The 22,162-nt window shown below is 37.0% G+C and overlaps 1 pseudogene; it reads right to left on the bottom strand.

The window, feature by feature from the left end:
• Nucleotides 1–14,728, bottom strand: part of LOC119619301 (keratin, type II cytoskeletal 8 pseudogene) — a 28,995-nt pseudogene extending 14,267 nt beyond the window's left edge.
• Nucleotides 14,729–22,162: the final 7,434 nt, after the last annotated feature.

Genomic DNA, 22,162 nt, shown 5'->3' with positions numbered 1-22,162 from the left:
AAAAGCAAAGTTTCACAAGAGACAAAACAGAGTGGAAGAGGTTGCCCTACAGTCCCCATTTTCTCAATATAATATCCATGGAATATTGTGGTTGCTTGCCATCCTGGCCAAGGACACAGGTGAAAGCACAAGGGCTAACAAAACTTCTTGCTGTCACTGCTTGTTCCCAGGTGATATGGTTTAGCTGTATCCCCACCCAAATCTCATCTTGAATTGTAGCTCCCATGATTCCCACGTGTCATTGGAGGGACGTGATGGGAGGTAACTGAATCATGGGGGCAGGTCTTTCCCATGCTGTTCCTGTGATAGTGAATAAGTCTCATGAGATCTAATGGTTTTATAAAGGGAAGTTTCCCTGCACAACCTCTCTCGCCTGCTGCCATGTAAGACATGACTTTCACCTTCCAACATGACTGTGAGACCTCTCCAGTCATGTGGAACTGTAGTCCATTAAACCTCTTTTTTTTCTTCATAAATTACCCAGTCTCAGGTATGTGTTTATTAGCAGCGTTGAGAACAGACTAATACAATAGGATTTGTGTGGAGAATTTGCCTCTCCTCCATGATTTGCTGGCATATGGGTGGTGGTGGGCCACTCATCAACATGCTGCCCCTTATCCCACAACTTGCCTCCTTCTGATCTAGCCACTGCTACCCTGTTCACCAAGGAAGTCTCCTTCTTCTGTGTGCCATTCAGACACCTGGGCTATTACTATGACTCTCAGTTTAAAAACTACTATTAAAAGCATTGTTTGAATTCTTTAGCTTTTGTATTCTTCTATCTGCTAACGTTTAGACACAAATCTACAGCCAGATGCAGAAAGTTAACCCAAACACGTGGCAGAAAGAGCATCCATTCAAATTAACCCCATGGTCAGAAAGAAATGCAAACTATGTGATTAGAAAAGCAATTATTGCAGGACTGGCTACATCATTTATGGGTCCAGTGTAAACTAACAACGTGGGGGCCCAACGTGGGGGTTCAAAAACTATAAGAATATCAAGGTGGTGACAACAGAGCATTAAACAGAACATGGGGCACTTCTAAGCACAGGGCCCTGTGCAGCTACACAGGCTGCACAAACAGGAAGCAGCCCTGATTATGGGAAATCATTTCCCACTGCCCAAATTAGGAATTTTCACCAAGAATCCACCAGAATATGAGAAGCCTTTCTTCTCAACAATCCACAAGAAGCCTTGGCACACTCCAACTAGAAAGGAGAGCCTATAGATGATGGAACCAGCATCTGTTATTCTGCTGAGCCCGACTCAATGTGGCTACACCTGGGCTGTTACATTTTTTAAAAGATCCTGATCTGGGAGGAAGTTCTAGACACCTCCCTTCTATTCTCACCTTGCTTGTGCTTGTTCTAGTCTTTGTAGTTTCTGCTTTCCTGGCTCCATAACTCAGCTTTGATATCTGATTCTGCTGCCTTAAGCTTGGTAATCATCCAGATACTCCCTTCTGACTTCTCAGACTCTAGTTTCAGCTCTGGCTGATTTCAGCTTTCCTAGCTCCCCAGGTTTTGATATCCCACATATCACATGAGACACTCTATCTTTTTGTTTCCACCCTAGTTCATTGTAATCTCACTGGCCAGACTAGCCTTCTTTCCCCTATTACATAGGGAAGGGAAAAACTATAATCAGAAGGTAGCATATGTAACCATTACCTAGTAGTTACTTTCTTAAAAAATAGTCACTACCTGACTTCAAACTATACTACAAGCCTACAGTAATCAAAACAGCATGGTACTGGTACCAAAACAGAGTTATAGACCAATGGAACAGAACAGAGTCCTCAGAAATAATACCACACATCTACAACCATCTGATCTTTGACAAACCTGAGAAAAACAAGAAATGGGGAAAAGATTCCCTTTTTAATAAATGGTGCTTGGAAAACTGGCTAGCCATATGTAGAAAGCTGAAACTGGATCCCTTCCTTACACTTTATATGAAAATTAATTCAAGATGGATTAGAGACTTAAATGTTAGACCTAAAACCATAATTAACACCTACGAATATAAAGGTGAAGTGGATTTCGCATAGGTCTGATTAAGTGTATAAACTGAAAATAGGGGAATCAGTGGACAAAGCCTCCTATAATGGCGAATACCACTCCTATTGATAGAACATACTGGAAATGGGCTACAACATAGTATGTGTCATGTAAGACAATATCTAATGATGAATTAGCTAATACAATGCTGGTTAAACCTCCTATTGTGAAAAGGAAAATGAATCCTAGGGCTCAGAATATTGCAGAAGATCATTTTATGTTACTGCCTTTCAGGGTAGCTAATCAGCTAAACACCTTGATGCCAGTAGGGATAACAATAATTATGGTAGCAGAAGTGAAGTATGCTTGTGTGTCTACATCTGTTCCTACTGTAAATATATGTTGAGCCCATGTGATAAACCCTAAGAAGCCAATTGATATCATGGCTCATACTAAGCCCATGTAACCAAATTGTTCCTTTTTTTCCAGACAAATATGTTACGATGTGGGAGATTATCCCAGAGCCTGGTAGGATAAGGACATAGACTTCAGGGTGACCAAAAAATCAGAATAAATGTTGGTACAAAATAGGGTCACCCCACCAGCAGGGTCAAAAAAAGTAGTGTTGAGGTTACGGTGAGTTAGTAGTGTAGCAACAGTGTAGTAATGCCGGCGACTAGGACTGGGAGGGAAAGGCGTAAAAGGACTGCCATAATGAGGATTGATCAAACTAAAAGGGGTGTTTGATACTGGGATACAGCTGGGGGTTTTATGTTAATAATTGTGGTAATAACGTTAATGGCCCTTAAAATAGAAGAGACACCTGCCAAGTGGAGCGAGAAGATGGTCAGGTCCACAGAGTGTCCTGCATGTGCTGGGTTTCCTGCTAAAGGGGGATATACTGTCCAGCTGGTTCCAGCGCCAGCTTCTACTAATGAAGACGCAAGTAGGAGTAGAAAAGATGGAGAGAGGAGTCAGAAGCTCATATTATTTATCTGGGAGAATGCCATATCGGGTGCACCAATTATAAGAGGGACTAGCCAGTTGCCAAAACCCCCAATTATGATTGGTATCACGGTAAAGATTATAACAAATGAGTGGGCGGTAACAATAACGTTATAGATCTGATCATCTCCTAGCAGAGTTCATGGTTGGCCTAGTTCTGCTTGAATTAGAAGGCTTAAGGTGGTGCCAACTATCCCCAACCATGTGCCGAATAACAGGTACGGTATTCCCTTATCTTTGTGGTTAGTTGAAAACAATCAAGATTGACTGGTGGGTGGGGGGGGGGGTTATCTTATAAAAGAATAAGGTTTGTAGGCTTAAAAAAAAAAAAAGGCTTATAAACCTATTCTTTATTATAAAGAATCACTTGAACGATATCACTTGAATTATATCACAAGTGGTATCACTTGGATTCCGTGTAAAATAATTCTTAAAATGTCCAGGCGTGACCCTTTCTCCGGTGTGAAGGCACTCAAGTGATCATGGGCCCTTTTGAAGTTGAACTGGGAGAGTCAATAATAGGTTTATAAGCCTATTCTTGTAAAAGAGTAAATCAATTCTTTCCAGAATTACAGCAATAGCCTTCTAAATGCTCTCCCATCTTAGTTTTCCCCCAAAATACATCCTTCAAATAGAATCAGAGTTATCTATTTAAAAACATAAATCAGAAATGTAATTTCTCACTTAGAACTCTCCAGTGTCTTCTCACTGAATTTAAAATAAAATTAAAATGCTTTACAATTCTCACACTTTCCTCTCCCACTTCAAGTCCTACCACTCTCTCTTTAAGTCAATTTGTTTGACAACACTGCACTTCACTCTCTTCTCAATCACACCACAGAGACTTTGAATTTGCTTTGTCCCCTTATTGGAATATTTTTCCCAGATCTTCACATAGTTGAAATATTCTCAATTATTACCAAATGCAGAAAAGTATTTGCTGGCAACGCTATCAAATGTGGCCTGTCCTACCATCTGATATCTCTATCTCATCCCCCCACCACTGTCGCCTTTTATTTCTTATTATTTTTTCTTGCTTATTTGCTTGTACATTTTTTGCTTTCTCTATTTCTTTTTCTTTTTCTGTTCTTTCTCTTTTCTTTCTTTTTATGTGCACTTATTTATTGTTTGTTTGTTTATCAAGGCAGAAACCTTTCTTTGATTGTCTGTTTTGTCCACCAATGTGTCTGTACAGGAGTTGGCACACAGTATGTATTCAATATATATTTGCTGAACAAAAAGTTCAAAAAGTTATGAAGGATAATGTGATTTAACAATATATTGGACAACAGATCACAACCCATAGGCCAAATGTGGCCACCACCTGTTTGGGTAGATAAAATTTTATTGGAATACAACTATGTGTATTTGTTTACAAATTGTCTATAATGCCTTTTGAACTATGACAGCAGAACTGTGTAGTGCGAATAAGACCTTACAGCTCACAAAGCTGAAAGGTTTACTATCTGGGCTTTTACAGAAAAAGTTTTCTAACCTCTGCAACAACATATACCAGGCCAAGTTAACATTCAATTTAAAAGAAACACAAACATTGTCAGGTACTGTTTCTGAAAAGGTATATAATTTTCTGTTGTCGATGACTTGGCCCTGGATCTTACAGGACTTGTAAGATCTTACAGGACTCCCTTCCTCTGGAGTTCATGTATCTTACCACGGTCTCCAGGGCACTAACCATTCCTGCTTACCTAGCCCAGTCAGCATGATGTCATCAATATAATGGATCAATGTGACATTCTGTGAGATGTCAGAGAATCCATATCTCTTTGGAATATATTATGTCAGAGAGGACAAGCACTGACATAACTCTGGAGCAAACCTATAAGTGAATATTGGTGTTCATTCTACACAAACTTGAACTTTTTCTAATCCTTCTTTCTAGTAGAAATAAAAAGGAAGCCATTCCCCAAGTCAATGGCTGAATTCCATATACTTAATACTTATTAATCTGTTCTAGCAATAATACCACAGTCAGCATGGAAGCTGTAAATGGAATGTTACTTTATCGAGTTTGTGATAGTCTACAGAAAGTTGAACAAAGTAAATCACCATTTAATTTGACTATCAGACCCCTACATAAAATGGATAAATGCTGGGAAATTAAATGGTGATATAATAAGGACCACCATCTCAATAACTTCTATATCTGTAACTGAAGCACTAATCCCAACCATTTCCTGCAAGGTGTTATAATATTTTTCAATTTAATATCTTGGTCAGGGGGCTGTGAATGGCATTTTCAAAGTTTTCCACTTGGCACTGGAATTCACTGTGATAATTCTTACTCCACAGGTCAAAGACTCAGATGGATGTTATCCAACTGCCAAGAATATCATTTCCTATTATGCACTCAAAGACCAGGGAAATAATAATTAGGTGCTTCTACCCAGGAACCCCATAGCTTAACTTTTAGCCAGGACTCCATTTATTACTTGGCCCTTGTTACTCCCTACTCTCTTAGGGGGACCATAATGATCTTTGAGTCTCCTAGTATGAATATCCACTTGAATTCTCTGTAAAATAATTCTAAAAATGTCCAGGCGTGACCCCTTCTCCAGTGTGAAGGCACTCAAGTGATCATGGGCTCTTCTGAAGTTGAACTGAGAGAGTCATTGCAGTACATACTGGCAACTCTTTCCTCTAGAAAATCCAGCTGCTTCTATCAGTAGCTGCCATATTTGAAAATTAGCTTAGATCTGGAAGCTGAGAAAGGAATTATGATTGCTTGTTGAAGTGTCTCCCCGAAGCCTCCTGCTCTTCCATTCTTACCATGTTCTGGTTCTACATATTAAGCAACACTCTTGTTGGCTGCCCACCTATTTTTTCTCTATAGCCATCCTTTGATCTCCCTGAATCTTGACTGCCCACTGAACTTTCTCATTGTTATAATAATTGTAACCTCCTGGTTTCTGATTTTAAATGGTACCCCCTGGGGTTTATTATTTTGGTGCCTCATCATCCACATGGTTATTAAAGATCCCAGCTCTGTGGGCCCCTCACCTGCTATCAGCCATAGCCTAAAGAGAAGATATACTGCTGAACTTCTCAGTGATGCTAATGACCCTCCCACCAGAATATTCCTCATGGCCTTAGTGACGGAACATAATCATCTGGTGGGCCTTCTGGCCTTGCACAATATATCCATTCCAGTATGTCCACATCCCTGAAACATTTTATTCCTTTTTCTACAATATAGCAAGAAAACTAATGAATTTCTACTTTACTCAGCATGGCCCTTTGATTTTCCATACACTGAATGGTCACCTCAGCAATAACTTTTCCTCATTCCCTTCAGTCCTTGCAAGATACTGAATCACATCTCCTGAGAAAATACTACCAAGTAAATGAATTTTCAATTATCCTGCCTTATATTCTGCTTCCCTTGATCAAAAAACCTCTAATCTAATCTAAAATTAATCTCTGACCATGCAGAGAGGGAAGGCCATATGAGGACACAGCAAAAAAGTGGTTGGTCATCTGCAGGCCAAGAAGAGAGCTCTCATCATACACCAATTCCACTGGCACCCTGAACTTGAACTTCCAGTCATTAGAATTTGAGAAATAAATTTCTGTTGTTTAAGTCATGCAGCCTGTGGCATTCTATTATGACAGCCTTGAATGACTAATACATGACTCCAGGCTGGTCTTTCCACAGAAGAGGAGGGGATTTTTATAAGATACCAAAGTATTTAACTGTCTGTTAATTACCCTCAGTGTCAATACAAGCTAGTAGTAACTAGGCAACTCCACAGTCCTTAAAAAGGAGTTGTTCTCCGCATATCCCTTAAATGCCTGAAATATTGCACCAGCAAAATTATTTCTCTATACCAGGACATTTTCCCAGGGCCCTTGAGTAATTAGGCCATTATTTTGTGGTGGGGATTATCCATGCTGCACATTCCCCTTAAAACAAGCTCATCTTTGTTAGCCAGTTAGGGAGTGACTCATTCTCAAAACTCATCTTGTCTTATTTTCTAAATAAATCAATCCCAGCTCCATTTGTGTCAGTTCAGGTCCTCCAGTAAGGAAAAATCAAAATAGAATTAGACAGTCAAGAGGTTTATTATGGTGGTTCTGTGAAAGAGAAAATTGGGAGTAACAGTGACAAGAAGAGCCTTTAGACCATCTTATAGGTCTGACACTTATGAAAGAAGAGAGGGAAGAAAAAAATGGTTAGAAGCAGTCTCTGAAAACAGTGTGGTTCCAAGAACATCTTGGCCAGGCCAGGTCAATGGTGGACTCTAAGAACCAGTTGCTCTTGGAGAAATCTCACTTTGAGCATTAATGGTCTGTTTCTTACATTCCCACTAAGCTCAATCATTGACTCACAGCAGCTTGATGTATTGACTCAAATGTGTAATGGCTGGGGCTGTAAACCAACTATGCTCCCCTCATCAGGTCCTCTTGAAGGAGATTTGAGTGGCCTACTTCCATGGCCAACATAGTGTTAGTATTACTACTTTGACTTAATTAAAGAGTGAAACTCAAATGCTGCTATCTTCTTACTAAACCCATTTCTTTTTCCTGCCTCTCATGAGCACTATATTTCCCATCCTCCTTAAAGGTGGTGGGGCCATAAGACTCCACTTTGGTCAATGGAATAGGTGCCATTTCAATGCCTGGTCCCTTAAATCTCCCACAAGCAATCCTCCACTCTCTTTCCACTTCTGAGGCAAGCATGAAGGTCATGTGTTGAACAGGCACCAGTAGATGAAGGGAGAGGATGAGCTTCTGCATCACTATTTTGAAGAGAGATGCCAGACTGCCATGGACTATGTGATGTGAGCAAGCAACAAATCTTCACTGAAATAAGATTCTGACATTTAAGAGCTGCTTATTTCAATAATTAGCCAACTTTTTTAATGTTCTAGGAGGTAGCCTACTATTTTGATAGAAATATTGCTAAATAGGCAATTTTTAAAATTGTCTTTTGGTTACTTAGCTAGAACCATCATGTTCAATGTGTTTGAGAGGCTTGAATGAAGAGAGGATGGAACATGGAAACTAACAGTTATTTTTTATTATTATTATTATCTACTCTATCTTTTATAATGATATTCTATAAAACAGAGCCAACTCTACTAAATAATCAAATAAAGTTCTAAATAACCAATGTAATATATACTTTTTAGTCTCTTAGACAAATTCTTTGAGATCAACTTGCAAAAATATGACTCACTGGTATTCTTTAAAAATGAGAATGACCACAATTTCTAACATCTAAGTAACTCTTGTTCAGAACATGCCTGAACAAAAGTAGCATTTTAAAGCAATTTTCATGTTTTCTCCAATAATGTATTAATGAAATAAGCCTTTACCTTGTATTTCCACAATAACTTATTAAAATTGTGTGTAATGTTGCAGGACGGTGTGAAGAGTTATAGAAAATCTTTTTAAACTCAGTGAAATACATACAATTAACTTTATCTCCAAGCTTTTAATGTGCAATGGTTGAATCATTTTTACATGATTTGTTAATCTGAGAAGTAAGTGCCAAATCACAAGTGAGATGATTTGTAATCATCTAAACTCTATTATACGTCACCTACCCATGAAACTAGCATCTTAATACTTTGCAAGTTGCCAGGATGGTGTGTGTTCAGCATATCATAAAAGTACAAAAGTTATTATTTCATTTCATGTTTTAAAAATTCACGATCTGTCTCACCTATCACCTTAAAGGCACAAATGTCTGCTAACTGTAGTTATTTTTCAGTGGTTCTACTTTTAGCAATTTCCTCCAATAATTACAACTAGACTGACTAACCAATTACTTTGCTATATGATTTCTTCATTTTTTCCTGGAACTAATCCTCCATAGATACTGAGGAACTACTGTACACAAACGTTCACTGCTGCTTTATTTGTAATAATACCAAACTGGAAATAAATATACTTCAATGGGTGAATGGATAAACAAATTGTGGTACATTCATACAACAGAATACTACTCAGCAATAAAAGGAGCAAAGTTTTGTTAGATACAATAACTTGGATGGATCTCAATGGGATTATGCTGAGTAAAAAAAAAAGCCTATCTCAAAAGATTACATAATTTATGATTCTATTTATATAGCATTCTTGATATGACAAAACTATGTAACTAGACAAGAGATTAGTAGCCACCAAGGATTAGTGGCCACCAAGGAGAATAGAGTGTAAGTATAAAAGCTAACACAAGGGAGTTTTGGGGGTTGATGAAACCATTCTGTTTCTTGATTGTGGTGGTAGTTACAAAAATCTACAAATGTGATAAAATTTTATAAAATAATACGTGAAAAATGACTCCAGTAAATCTCCTGAAATCCAAATTAAGGTCTGTAGTTCATAGTATTACACCATTGTCAGTTTTCTGTATTAAATTATTCTATTAAGGTTATTAAGATGTTATCATTGGGTAAAGCTGGAAGACTGGAATGAAGGAACTCTCTATACTATTTTTGAAACTTCCATGCTAGTCTAAATTATTTCAAGATAAAAAGTTTAAGAACAAAATCTAATCTCCAGGACTACTCCCAGAGATTCTAATTCAGCAGGTCTAAAGTGGAGCATGGGGATCTCCCCAAGTGGTTCTCATGAGCAGTCACATTTGAAATCCCCCCATCTTGGCAGTCAAGATGACAGCAGGTTCTACACAACAATTTTCTACAATGCCTCTTATTGCAAGCTGAAGGAATCATGCCAAAGCACAAGATAACAAATCTATGAGGGCCTAAAACAGCATCCAAGGGGGTCCTGGAACTAATACCCCACAGATACTGTACACAGATATTCACTGCTGCTTTTTTTGTAATAACCCCAAATTGGAAATAACGCTGCATCCCAGTAGCATGGCTTGATTTCCAGTTAGCACCTAAACTAAGACTAGACGGCTTCAAATATTTCAAGCAGCACTCCATAAGCATTAGTTCTTACCCCTAAATGTTTCATAAGATGTTTCACATTGCCAATTAGGGGCAGATGAATACAATCTGATTTTATGCCAAGTTGGAAGTAATGGTGACATCCTTTTAAGAATATTACAAAAGATTACTATTTGAAGAGTAGACCTCCCACCTTCAAATGGAGGTGGGCTAAAGGAAGACCTGTGAAAAGGGTCAAGATTTTACTAGAAAATCTGCATAGAATTTAAAAAGTAATTGAACCCTAAGGCATTATCTTTTAATTAAAGTCCAAAATGTGATTTATCTTAATGAATATCACTTGCATTCAGTGAATAAGGTCTACAATATGGTAAAGAGCTCAACACTTCTGTATTGCTTGCATAACATCAACTTCTACCATATGATAATTCTACTATCATGAAGAAAATCACTATGTCAAAATACTATCTCTCAATTGTTTTAAGTATTACCATTAATATAAAAATTAGATGGGTAATATTGGTAATAAACACTTGAACATTTATTTAAGCATATACATAATAAGAAGAAAATTATTCATTTAACAGATACATTTTTTAGTATGTCTACTATATGGAAGTTATTATACTAGATACTGACATTGAAACATGTAATATATTGTTTCTTTCCTCAAGAAGCCAGTGTCTATTGGAGCAAATAACTCAACAATTACTATACAGTCCATTGATTATAGTGTGGGTGTCTCTTAAGTTGAATCTTGAAAGCTGAGTAGAATTTAGCTAGATGAAGAAAAGGTACATGTGCATTGCAGGGAGAGGAAACAGTTTGAATGCATGGAAGAATTCAATTAAATGATGTATTCAAGTAGCAGTGACTATATCTGAAATCAATAAACAATGAGGTATTTGAGTATAGGTTTGTGGGTGGAAGAATAACTACCTGAAGGCAGGTCACAGTGGGTGTGTGGGTGTCTTCAGCACAACACTCTGGCATGCAAGACCATCCTGAAAGTATTCAAGCATTTTGGAAACAGCATTCATACAGTAGTGTTAACAATGGACTGGAATATGATTAAACTGAAGGCAAAGAGAAAAATAAAATTATCGAACCAATAAAATGCGGTACAGAATTACGCAGTATGATGATTTTCATTGTCATTATAACTTATACTGGTCTTTGCACATTGGAAAGCCACATCTTTGTTAAAGTAGCGAAATTAATTAGCAAAAATCCCAAAAGTCAGTCGGGTTACACCTGTTGTCAAACCATCTGTACACAATAATTTTAAGGAAATTAAAAAAAAAAAAAAAAACATGTGTAGTGAAGTCTCTGTTAAAAGAAAAACAAGTGTCCTTTGGGTTGAAAATACCATCTGGATCATTTCAAACTTACCTGGTACAAAACATAGCACTGAAAAGCCTAAGGTCTGAAATATATAAACAAAAAAAATCTTGAAAGAGATCTTAAATCTTTAAAACATTCCCTCCAGAAAGCAGGTTGGCATTTTTCACACTGCACCTGGATTTTCTTACATTAAAATGTCATGTTACTTCCTAGAAGGGATATTGTGAAGATTAACACAATCACGTTTTAAAGCTCTTTGAGTTTGTCAGAGTGAAGTTCTGTAAGAACAAGGTGTAACATTCACTATTCACTGCACAGTTATTTGAATCCTAGTTATGTGGGATATCAGAGTGAAGCAGATAAACTTCCTTTTACCCACATGAAGTAGAAAAATGAAATTCAGTAGAGAATTAGAATTGGTAATGTTTGAATTACTATGCAAAAATTGCTGCATTCTTGTTACTTTTAGGTGTCTTGACAGACCCTTCATAATATAGAAAAAGATTTATACCCAAGTCAAGTAATAAAGGAATTTACTCATTGATTTTTAAGGTTCTGGGAGTGAAAGAGTGTTCTTGCAAGTGAAAAAAAACGTGTAGATTAAAAATTTTTTTAATATGGGAAAATCAAATTTACTTATTTTAATCTATTTTAGTCAGTAACAATACACATTCAATAGTCCTTGATGCTAGGCATTTCAAAAAATTATAAAAAGCAGTAAACTCAACCAAATAATCAGAGTTTTTTTTATCTTTTAAAATACTTAAATTTACAGAGACAGATTCATACACAAACAATGGAAATATTATCTGGTGTTTACTAATAATATAGTCCAGGAGATCTGTGCCAAACACTGTTAAAAGTGAAGATCTGCTTTTTTTCCTTCCATTCACTCATTTAAACAACTTTTATTGATTACTTCATGCAAATGAAAACAGGGTCATATGGCTCGCACTGTAATTCATTTGTTCATTCAAACATTTATTGAGACCCAGACACTAGAGCAAATATGAAATATAGTAAGCTCTATTTTATGTCTTAAGATTGTTTTTCTATAGTGGTGGAGTCAGATACGTAAATGTATTATAAGGTCACATTTTAAGGTGGAATAGTAACTACAATGTATAAATAATACAATGACGTTTAAGTACTTAGACAGGAGTTCTCAAGCCTAGCTGCATTTTAGAATCATCAAAAGCATTTTCATTTTAATAAAATGCACAGGCCTCATCCATCCCGCCTCAATTCTGATTTAATTGGACTACAACGGAAAACTAGAGTGTTGTTTTGTTTTTTGTTTTTTTTTTTTTACTCAAAACTTTCATTGAGTGTAATATGTGCCCAGGGTTGAGGCTTCCCTACTCCCATGCTAAATGGTTTGTTTAAAAAACTAATGAAGGGAGAGTTTAAAAATTGTGTTGAAACTGAGGACACCCTTGAGAAAATCTGTAGGTGAAAAGTGAGATACCTTAAGACAGCTATCACTAAAATTGAATACAATATGGTACATATATTCTAACAATTCAGAAAAATATAGCAGAGCTTTAAATGAAATCCACTAAACCCATGAACCCAAACCTAGGACTAAGCATATTATGCAAATATTTATCCTTGGGCCCTCAATCTCCAAATTCTTCCAATTACCCAATTAAATTCGAACTAGTCAAAACCTCTAAGGCAGGTTGTGCCATGTTTTATGTTTGGAATAAATGAGTGATGATGTAAAGATGTTACATTCAAGAAGCCTGCATTTCAAAACAAAACTGAAATTCCAGGCATCCTCAAGAACAGTGGAGAATCTCATGGAATGACCAGATCTATGATCATCTGAAATGTCAGAAGGCAGTAGTCTGCAGTCTGCATCAGCAGGGTATTCAACCAGGAATTACAGTTCTGGAATTTGAGATTCTTGCTCAGTTTTCCTTGGTAAAAAAAAAAAAAAAAAAAAAAAAAAAAAAAAAAAAATTAAATACCCAAGAGTGTCTTCATTTAAGAGTTTTCCAAGAAGTTCAACTTCCAGGTGTTTCTGACCACCAGATTAACCATGTCACACAACTATAATGAGAGTACAAATCAGACAAAAGGTGATCGTTTAGTAAGCCGGGCAAAGGGAGGCTTAATAGAAATAAAAACTCAGGACCAAAAAGCAGTATATTGAAATTTTCAACCATGAAGTATCCAAAAAATCCAAAGTTTATAGCCTTTTAAAAATATTTATTCTGTAACATCACACCTCCACGTAGTGTTTTAAAGCATGCCTAGCAAGTTGAATTCAACACAGTTAGAGAAAAAGAATCATATAAATGAGTAGGTAAGTTTCTTCACAAGGGGATTTAGAACACAGTCACACATTCTCTCCACTTCACCACTCTTTTGGTGGCTTATTGTCTTACATTTAAAAACAGGGTTCTGTTTTGGTTTCTCTGATTGATATATGTAAATACACCTTTGAAATATATCAGTAAGTTATAGACCTAGAATTGTTATCAAATACTCATAATAGAATTTTTCAAATCTAAATTGCCTATGTACCTATAACCTATTGACATGGTGCTTTCTTGATGTTTGAATTGTTAGAACACAATACAGGATTACATAAACACGTATAGATAAAATTTATGGTGACTTTTTTATAGCTAACAGAAATGAGCAGTCAAAAGCAACCTTTAAAATATTAGCATTATTCATAGAGGAAATAAAGACACTTTTTTATTTCTTTGGGTTTTCTAAAATAGCAAGCTGGATGATTGAATAAGTAAGCTTCTTGTTGGGTATTGGCTCCCATGAGGTATTTGCTTTTTATTCCTGATCTATTCCTATAAAGCCTTCTGGTTTTTTTTCCTTATCACTCATACAACCCATACTTACTACTGAGACAAGATCACTACCAAAAAAGATATTGGGAGGCTGGAAGTCCATTGCCCAAGCAGTTACGATCAGAGAAATCTCCACGTTAACTCACAGCCCCTGCATAAGGAGTTCTACTAGATTAGTAGTCCCCAACCTTTTTAGCACCAGGGACTGGTTTCGTGGAAGATAATTTTTCCATGGTTTGCGGGGAGTGCAGAGGGATGGCTTCAGGATGGATTCAAGCATATTACATTTATTGTGCACTTTATTTCAACTATTATGACATTGTAATATATAATTAAATAATTATGCACAAAATGTAGAATCAGTGGGAGCCCTGAGTTTGTTTTTCTGCAACTAGACAGTTCCTTCTGGGGGTGACGGGAGACAGTGACAGATCATCAGGCATTAGATTCTCATAAGGAGTGTGCAACCTAGATGCTGCACATGTACAGTTCACAATAGGATTCATGCTACTATAAAAGTCTAATGCTGCCACTGATCCGACAGGAGGCCTAGCTCAGGCAGTAATGCGAGGGATGGGAAGCAGCTTCAAATACAGATGAAGCTTCACTGGCTCACCTGACACTCCCCTCCTGTTGTACAGGCCAGTTCGTAACAGGCCACAGACTGATACTTGTCCATGGCCTCGGGGTTGGGACCCCTGTACTAGATGAGCTGAGACATTGTTTATCATTTTTAGCAAAAGTGTTAATTCCTTGAAATACTCAGAATAACAGTAATGAGTAAGACACAGAGCAATTGGAAATGCAGAGTCTCTTTTTTGTTAGGCTACATATAAGCTACCGACAACCTCTGACTCCTGCAAAAAAAAAGAGAGTCTTTTCCCCGGATATGGCAAGGATACTCAGCCTCATTTAGTCTTTTAAAGTTCACCCTACACAAAGACAGAGATTACCATCAGTGGTGGTATCTTCTGAAACTAAGGGCAGAAATTGACATTTCTCTTAGTGGGAGATAATGTCAATATAATAACCCAACCCCTTCTGAAGATGGCAAAAATGTTTTTTCAAGCTGCTACTAAAATCTATTTTGCTTAATTTTCACAAATAAAGAACATGATGGTTTTGTTTCCCTGACAACACTCTTGAATATGACTGGCCTTCATGCTTTGTCCTCTGGTCTGGGTCCAAGTAACAGTCCAACACCTTAAATTAATCTTTGCATCCATTGAGAAGTCCCAAGGAAGACCAGACAGATGTTCCTGCGATTATCACTGTCATATATTCTATTAAAGATTATACAGGTAAGAAAAGCTATGACTTCTCAGGAGTTTTGGGTTTTCTGTGGCTTTAGTAATAGAAGATGTCTAATTCTTTTGTAAATAACAGATACAAGATAATTTGTATATACAGGGTTTTTTTAAAGTTTTTAAAAATATATTGGTCAAGAATATTGCCTTGGATAAATATGTAGAATATGTATGTATAAGTATAAGAAATGGACTGGAAACCAAGTGCATTAACCTCATGATAGATGTTTTCTCTGGGAAGACAGCATAAATAATAGAATGGTGAAACGTGGTTATGGAGACTTTGGCTAAATCTGTAATATTTGTCTCTTTAAAAAATGATAAGGCAAATATGACTAAGTGGTAAGTTTTAAATATTATGTGTTATTATGGGTGTCTTTATGTTGTTATTTAATCTTTTCTGCATTTGAAGATCTCCAAAATTTAAGGAAACAAGACTATTAGCTAATGACATGCCCATTGTGCTTTCTCTTTCTGAAGAAAATGATTGCAATTAGAACACCCTTCCTTGTTGTCCAATTAGTAGCTTGCATCAAAGAAATCTTCATTGGGCATTAATCAATTCAAAATCATGATTTTAATGGTACTAGTCACCTGCTTTTAAAAACACATTACTATTCAAATTCATGTGTAAGTGCCCCATATATCTGATTAACTGGAAGTAAGAAAAGCCTTAATATATGCAGAACACCATTCACGTGCTCTAAAAGGCAAATGAAGGCGCTCGGATATATTATGAATTATATGTGTCTATCTTTTATGAAAATGAAGAAAAATTCCCTTGAGAAGAACCCAGATATTTGGCCGTTTTGATATTTTACAAGGTATAGAGCAAAGCACTCAACCTGGCAAGCGTCGGTAAGGAATAAAAATGAGTGCATTCACTTACAATAATAAATTCAAAATAACACTTATATCATGTACATGCATCACACATAGCAACTGTGTAAGTATGTAGAAGTTCTTTGAGTACTGTTTTTAAGAACTTTCAAAAAAAGATCCTAAAATTATTGATGACTGTTTACTTTTGGCCCATGAATCATTTCCTGAATATATTTTACAATTGTGATTCAGCTCGGTTTTTCATTAATTTATTTTTTTGTTTCTTTTTTAACAAAATCACCATTTCTCTTTTCAGATTCTCCACAGGTTTGGCCTATCTCCTGAGGTAACACCAGGGACATCTGTTGATCTCCCCAAACACCAAGACAGCAACAATAATGGGTTTACAAAATAAAAGCTAGAGAGAGAGTCTTTTCAAAACACAACGGGAAAAATAACTCAAAATGAGATAACCAGCAGATGCTCCAGAATATGGAAGTCATCTGTAAGCGTTTAGTGGAATGGAGAATGCTGAAACAGTTCTCCATTTGCCAGATGCCTGAAATAGAGACAGATGAGCTATTCCTCTGAACTTCAACAACAGCGCCAGCTGAAAAAGCAGACCCTTTCTGCCAAGGGTCACTTGTTGGAGCTGTTGACTGTAAATCAGAGTTCTCCTTTTGGACTTATGGTACCCAGAAAATGCAACCAAAATGTTCATATGTGCACCTTACCTTGGGTACAAAGACCATCATCCTTAGTTGCTGAAGGTCTGTGGGAGTGGGCACAAATTGTTTAGATATTTTGAACAAAGGTACCTTTTTATAAAAACCACATGTTGTACACAGCATTTCTTACCTTTTCTTGATGAGCAAGAAAGGTTCCCAAATAAAATAACCCACATTTCAACTTCATTGGTAAATAGTGGTAAAATATTTAGGTCTGAAAATCTTTATGAAAAGGCCTTTTATGTCTATTTTCCCTCGCTAAAATAATTGCTGCTGTATTACAGTGTCTTCTAACCTGCATTAGTGGGGGAAAAAATGCCTTTGTGTGAAATGTACTATCTGGAATCCTTTTTCTCATATTGTTTAGATCAGGAGTCTGTTTTTTTGCACTCTCTCCCAGGGTGTCTGAAACATTTAAAAATAACAGTGGGTAGTCAGAACTGCTCGTGCTGGCAGTGGGTGCCTTATGGTTTGCCATCACATAAATGTCAACTTTGCTTTCTTTTATAGAGCTAAGCAGAGATAAATCTCAGTAGCAAAGAAATAGGTCTTTAGATTTTATAGTTTCCTTCATTTCTGTGTGTGGCCTACCAATCAGCCCAGAGCATCTCTGCACCTCTTCATCCTGTTTAACTCTATCACCCATTTCTTTCAACTTTTCCAAATCCACCAGGAGACTAGGAGGAATCTTTAGTGGGGTTAGAATATACTGGGGTATAGTGGGATATAGACCAGTGGGTCTCACAGTGCAGTCCAAGACCAGCAGCAGCAGCAACACCTGGGAACTTGTTAGAAACACAGATTCTTTAGACCTTGCCTTCCGAATCAGATACTATGAGATTGAGATTTATTAATCTGTTTTAATAAGCTTTTCAGACCATTCAGACCCACACTAAAGTTTGAGAAACTCTAGTCTTGACCACTATGCCAAAATTTCCTGTAGGAACTCCATAAATATCACCTTTAGATTTCTCCACCTGGTATTTCCCAATTGTGAAAGCCCAAATATTTTTAGATGCCCGTTTAGTATCTATACTACAGTGACCCCAAGATACAAAAAGGACCTCATCTAAATTAAACCTGGTGTCAGCTTTTGGAATGTGTAGTGGTGAATTAATTTGCATTAAAAATTTGTCTTGGATCAGCAAAACAGATTGGCTAAGCTATAGCCCCAGTGCCTTCTGAAAATCACACTCCTTTGATTTTACTTCCAACAAAAGAGAGATTTAAGAACCTTGCAGAACAACACTGCCAGCTGTGCATAAGACAAGCATTTGGGTTGGTTGATGAATGGATTACACCTATCAGTGCAGCTGTCCTTATTCATGGATAAAAACAACAGATTCATTCTCTCTCTCAATTAGCTTTGAATGTACTATTGCACTGTACTCACTGAGTGAGACTTTGCTGAATATTTTAGGTTACATTCCAAAAGTAGGAACTGTGGAAATATGAAATTGAGGAACTGCAAAGTGTTTTATGACATTTAATCTAAAAGCTGATGACACTAAAAACATAAAGAAAATATCGGCCAGGTGCAGGGCATGTGCCTGTAATCCCAACACTTTGAGAGGCCAAGGCAGGAGGATAGCTTGCGCCCAGGAGTTTGAGACCAGCCTAGGTAACATAGGGAAACCCTGTCTCTACAAAACATTAAAACAAAAATTAGCAGAGCATGGTGGTGTACAAATGCTGTCCCAGCTTTTTGGGAGGCTGAGGCAGGAGGATCACTTGACCCCAGGAGCTTGAGGCTGCAGTGAGCCTTGATTGAGCCACGGCATGTCAGTCTGGGAGACAGGAAGACCCTGCCTCTGATAAGGAAGGAAGGAAGGAAGGAAGGAAGGAAGGAAGGAAGGAAGGAAGGAAGGAAGGAAGGAAGGAAGGAAGGAAGGAAGGAAGGAAAGAAGGAAGGAAGGAAGGAGAAAAGAGAAAAAGAAAGAGAGAGAGAAAGAAAGAAAAAGAGAGAGAGAAAGAAAAAGAAAGAAAGAAAGAGAAAGAAAGAAAGAAAGAAAGAAAGAAAGAAAGAAAAGAAAAGAAAAGAAAAGAAAAGAAAAGAAAAGAAAAGAAAAGAAAAGAAAAGAAAAGAAAAGAAAAGAAAGAAGGAAGGAAGGAAGGAAGGAAGGAGAGAGAAATATCAACAGACATTTTTTAAATTGATGAAGTTGTTTATGAATCACCTGTGGAAAAAATACCTTGAACTTACATTAAGAAAATAGATGATTCTATCTACTTTTTAATGTACTTTCCAAAGGTATTCTTATGAAGAGCCTTTGAGAAAATTTCCTCAATGTCATTTACATGTAATCTTCACCAGGACCTCTCCACACCCCCAATTAGAAATTGCATGCTTTTCTCCTTTCCACCACCCAGCTTGAAGTCCAAGAAAGGGCCTTCCCTCTCCGCATTTGTTAAGTCTGTTAACCCAGGTCAGAGAAAGCTTGCTTTACAGGTGAGAAGCCAGAGAACATGCTGGAGCTAAGAAGTGCTCAATTATCAAATACAGCAGGAATTTGTTTGCTTTTAAAACGGGAACAAGATAATTCTTTCTTCAAGACTTCACCCATGAAGTGTTGTGGAAAATGCATTTTAAAATCAAAGTGTCATTTTTCTAGCGTTTTTCTTTATTTTTTAAGGGGTAAGAAGACCAAATTCATTGGTTTTGACTGGGTTGCGGAATTCTGGGGTTGGCAGTCCAAAAATGAGTTCAGCTAGTCTCACGGCTAAGTGCCACAGGATAGAGCTGTCTCCTCCAGGACCTAGTGGAATGTGAGGGCCCCAAGCACCCAGAAGCCTTTTTAGCAGGAGCCAGCCAAGCAGACAAAAGAATTTCCAGCCTTCCACAATGACTGGATTATAATATTTACTGTACCAACACTGAAAATATGTTCTTAATTATTAAGCATATACTTCAGTGTATACTGTGTGCAGATATCCTGGGTGCTATGAAAAAGTATGGAAGAGATAAAAAACAAAAGACAAAAAAACAAGTTCATCACAGGAATAATCTGCAACTCAGCTGAGAAGAGCAAACCTATAATAATGAAATGGCACAAGGGTGCTACGAAGGAGTCCCACCTCAAATCAGGGTGTTAAGCTCCATTACTTTGCACTGAAGCTACTCTCTCCAAACTCAATGCTCTGAAAAAGTGCAAAAAAGGCAATCATGTTAAGTATGCTGCTGAGAATCTGCTATATGTAGGTCTGGGAGACATTAATAAAACATGGACAAATGTATCAGGTATTAAAAAATTAGAGACTACATCATTTCAATGATTTTTGACAAAATATTCATGTTATTCTCTGAGCTCAGAAATGCAGACTTTGTTGCAAACATGGGGCATTTCATGCAGTGATTAATCTCAATAATTATAGCAGGAGGAAGAATTCACCAAGAGCAATCCATACTCTTCTCTCCTACTCTAGAGGTAAATCAGGTATTCAGAGAAACCTGCCTCTAAATAAAAAGTGAAGGAATTTAGCTTTCTAGTTCTGTCGCTGTTTAAGATGCTATCCTTTCACGTCTTTAAATAAAAACTTTAGAGTATTTTCATGTACATGTAATGTAAACACACGCATGCACACACACACACACACATACAGTATCTGGTTGCATTTTAGCAACTAACATTCCTTTTGTGAAATAAATGGTCCTCAGTGTGACATTACATCCTCTAACAATACACTATGGCATTTCTAGAGCATAACATTAGATTCTGAACTTAGAGCTATGTGAACAAACTCACACCCAAAGCAAAACCAGCAAAGTGCCTGGCTTGCTTCCAGTTTCACTTTCTATGTTGTTTTGCAGAAATGAAGAGCAATTTTGCGGTTGAAAATGAAAATGTCTTTTCCCAACTGTGATCAACCCTTTGACCTGGCAGAAAATGGCTTGAAGCCTGTGCCTTTGAGGCCCTGAGGGCTTCTACCCTAAAACAATTTCTGTTCAAGAAGACAGTTTCTGGAAGTTTTAAAGCATTTCGAGTGCTGTTCTACACTTACCTACCTGCTTGGTCTTGCCCTGCTTTCCTCTATATGTAACTCTTGCCAGAGTACAATAAGTTCTCTTTTTTCCCATAGTCTCTCAAAGGGAAATGTATTATTTGAAGATGTGACTTAGGGGCATATTTAAGAGTTAAGCTAAATCAGATCTTTAAGTTAAAGTGCTTACAGGGCCAAATACAGTACAAAGTGGACCCCATACAGTATGAAATGAAGGGAGTTAAACTTAAGAGCAGGATTTCCGAATGGTGTCAAACTTGTTCATTTGGTCCTATTACATGCTTCTTTGACACAAAATAGAGTGTTCTATACGGAAAAGCTACTCTTGGATTGAAGTAAAATTATTCAATGTTACAAATTATACACTTTGACAAATTTTTTATGAGGGATTTATGGAGCAAAATGGTGGTGATGTAAAACAATGGAACTAAACTTTGAAGAATTGTGTACCAAAGAGTTTTAGGTTAGTATTATATAAGCAAGCACATATAGAAAAAAATAAACAATAGGTAAAATGTACTAGGTGATTTTTTTTCTTTTAACTTGTGGAAATGGAGAAATGAATGGATTAAGAGCTCTACGAAAAGTGTTTAAATTAGTAAATGGAAATTAATTATTTAATCTCTGGTGTTATGAAAAAAATCAACATTTCAGTTTTAGCATTTACATATGGAATTAAATATATATTTTAAATTGAATTCTGCTTAACAGAATTGAAATTTGAAATCTTCTAAAAACATGTAATCCCAGCACTTTGGGAGGCCGAGACGGGCGGATCACGAGGTCAGGAGATCGAGACCATCCTGGCTAACACGGTGAAACCCCGTCTCTACCAAAAAAAATACAAAAAACTAGCTGGGCGAGGTGGCGGGCGCCTGTCGTCCCAGCTACGCGGGAGGCTGAGGCAGGAGAATGGCGTGAACCTGGGAGGCGGAGCTTGCAGTGAGCTGAGATTCGGCCACTGCACTCCAGTCAGGGCAACAGAGCGAGACTCCATCTCAAAAAAAAAAAAAAAAAAAAATTTAAAATTACTCAAAATGAGATGTTCTATTTTAAAGACTCAATAAAATCACCTACTTTGCAAAACAAAATTCAATGTACTTATTTTCAAAAATTTTAAGAGAACAATACTAACAAACGTCTCTCTCATCTTCTCCCTTTTTAAAATTTCTCTCTCTACTTGTTCACCCACTCTTAGTGCCTAAATGTTTTTCTATAAGCAGAAGAGAGTGGGTTTTCATTTCTATTTTCATATCC

This window comes from Chlorocebus sabaeus, chromosome 23, assembly GCF_047675955.1.
Source record: "Chlorocebus sabaeus isolate Y175 chromosome 23, mChlSab1.0.hap1, whole genome shotgun sequence".
In the NCBI taxonomy this organism is placed as follows: Eukaryota; Metazoa; Chordata; class Mammalia; order Primates; family Cercopithecidae; genus Chlorocebus; species Chlorocebus sabaeus.
The sequence above is the reverse complement of the archived record's forward strand: the minus strand, read 5'-3'. Positions and strand labels throughout refer to the sequence as shown.